Source organism: Kogia breviceps, chromosome 10, assembly GCF_026419965.1.
Source record: "Kogia breviceps isolate mKogBre1 chromosome 10, mKogBre1 haplotype 1, whole genome shotgun sequence".
In the NCBI taxonomy this organism is placed as follows: domain Eukaryota; kingdom Metazoa; phylum Chordata; class Mammalia; order Artiodactyla; family Physeteridae; genus Kogia; species Kogia breviceps.
The window spans coordinates 77,088,591-77,091,558 of NC_081319.1; positions in this window are offsets into that span (position 1 = coordinate 77,088,591).

Consider the following 2,968-nt stretch of genomic DNA (forward strand, 5'->3'; position numbering starts at 1 on the left):
CTGAGCTGAGGGGGGATGGCAGGACAGTCATTTGAAAGACTACCAAAAACCTCAACAGGAAGGGAGCGGGAGCAGGGCTGAAGCAGGGCAGCTGGTGCCTGTAGACCCGTGAAAGGATGGATGCACGTTCTGCTGACTAAGGGCAGGGGAAGAAGTGAGCCCGACCCTAGACAGCGAGTGCCCTTCAAAGCTAGAGGGCAGCTTTGGTCAAGCTGCCCTGGTCAGAGCAAAGACCATGCCCTGAGCAGGTGGTACCAGGCTGAGAATGACAATACCGCCCTTCCCTTCCCTCAGGACAGGGGTCTCTTCCTCCCCCAGCCTTCGGGAAGCAGCCTAGAAAGCAGAGGAATTATGAACTTGCTGAGTAGCAGCTGCTGCAGCTGGGGAGACACTCCCCTCTGGCAAAGCAGGCCCCGGTGGTGCAGGCGATTCCTCCAGGCGATTCCTCCTCCGTAGCCAGCGTCAGCTGCTGCAGCAGAGCAGGTCAGCCAGAGTCTGCCAAAGGGCCCGGTGAAGAGGGCTGCTAGCTCCTAAAATGCCCAGAGGCACCCTGAATCAGCCTTTAATCAGAGCAGCCCTGGGGAGCGGTGCACACCTCGACCAGGAAGATGGAAAACGAAGAGCCTTCGCTTCCCAGCAGTCAAGGCTGAGCTGGTGAGGCTCCAAGTGTACCCACTGAATTCGGGAAAACCAGATTATCATCCTCTAGACTCACAGCTAGTAAGAATCAGCTCAAGATGGCAAGGACTCATCAACCACAAAAGTAAGACCCCCAGACATTGTGGGAAGACCCCTGCGTTGAAGTCATAGGATCTGGCTTTGAGACCAGCTCGACCGTCTGTTAGTTGCAGAAAAATCACGTTACCTCTGAAACTCAGTGTCCTCATGTAAAACACGGGACCAGTGGCCGCCAAACCGAAGGACTGTGAGGAACACCAAGAATGCACGTACACATAAATGCTTTCAAAATAGACATCAAGTGCCATTCCAATTTAAGAGATTATTTACATCCAGCTACCTACTTGACACCTCTTGGACATCTCAGAGGTGCCTCCATTCAGACGCCATTCAGCTGCTCGTCCTCCCCCACCCTTGGGCCTCTCCCAGAGCACCCAGCTCGGTGTTTTGCAAGACCAACCATCCAGGCACGGAAGCTGGACACCTGAGACACATTCTTGGCCCTTCCCCACCATCCTAACGCATTGCCAAGCCCAGTCAACTGCACCCGCTAAAGGCTTCTGCTCCCCTCCTTCACCACCGCCCTAGGCCAGCAGGTCATCATCATGCAAAGCCTACACTCGTCCACTCTGGACTCCCTCAGCCCCACTCCACAGTCAGTCCAACCGTATCTCCCCTCCCACCACCCTAACCCTCCTTGCTGAATACCCTCCAACAGCGTCCCAACGCCCTCAGGATAAGGAAGGCTTCCCAGGCTTGGCTGGCCCTGCCTCTCCAGCCCCATCCCACACCACAATCCCTCCTGCTCGCCCTGCTCCAGCCACATCGGCTTTTCCTTTGAGTCCCTGGGACTCACCCCATTCCCTTCTGCCACAGGGTTTTTGCATATGCTCTTCCCTCTGCCTGGAACACTTTCCCCTCCTCTATCACCTAGCTAATGCCTGTCCATTTATTTTTACTAAGGTATAAAGTACAGTGCACTGAAGTATACAGCTCAATAATTATTTAGATGTATACATTCACGTGACTCCCACCCAGATCTAGATTTGGAACATTTCCAACACCCATAAGTTTCCCTTGTGACCTTTGTGGTCTATGCTCTTCCCAAACCCCGCAGGTAGCCACTATTCTGACTTCTATCACAATGCCTATCATTCTTCAAAAGGCAGCCGATGCTACCTTTTCTCAGCGAAGCCGTCTCCTGTCCCACGGAAAAAGCCTAACCTCTCCATCGAAGGCACTTGTTACACTTGGGGATCTGCACGTGTTGGAGTCATTAGGTGATCTGTGTCAATTTGCCCAGGAGAGCACGGACATGTACTTATCCTCACCTCTGTTTCCCAGCGCTGGCAGCTGCAGAGCAATGATGACAGAAAACAGCTGATGGCTACAAGCGCTTATTATCACCAGGTACTCACAAGCACGAACTCATTTCTCACATCCACCGTATCAAGCAGGTACCATTATCATATCCCCATTTTACAGGTGAGGAAACAGAAGGTGTAAGAAGCAAAATAACCTGCCCAAAGGCATTACGTGTTAAGTGGTGGAGTCAGGATTGGAATCCAGGCAGTGTGGCTACAGAGCGTGTATTCTTAATCATCATGCCACTCTGCCTCTCAGAGGCCACTGGAATGTTTAATGAGAAGTGCCCAGGACAGTTTGAATGAATGAAGGAGTGACTGTGGAAGTGAGTTGATGAGATTCCATTTAAAGAAACTAAGGGAGTGCCCCAGAACCTCCCCAAGGAGACCAAAAAACAAATGGGAGGTAAACTGTCACTGAATCCCCTGCACAGGCCCACGATTTGGTGCTCTGCAAACACCGGAGCTAGTGCATTTCCCCAGGAGTCAAGGCAGGAAGCTGTGTGCTCTGGGCACAGAGAAGCAGCCGGTGCCTAGCAGAGGGCACCCCATGGTGGAGGAAGGATCACGGTACAGGTTCTCTCGGGGGCTGGAGGCCACGCTGCGCTGGAGGAAACGGTACCCCGTTTCCATTCACGCTAACCCAGCAACCCAGTCACCTTTATACCCATTTAGCACCTCCGGCCCTCTGACACAGGAAGATGACACTCTGGAAGGCAAATAAACAGTTTGCCTGGCTAGAAAGTGATATTCCACCGCGTATCTACAAATTGGCATTTGGCTTGTACCCCAGTTTTCCAGAGCCTGATAATCCTGGGTGAGCTCACAGGCTACTGCAGGCAAAGACCACCATCTCACGTGGCACCTTTTAACCGTTTCAGTACTGTTGACCCCATGGCCACACCCAGAAAGCTCAGGAAGAAACG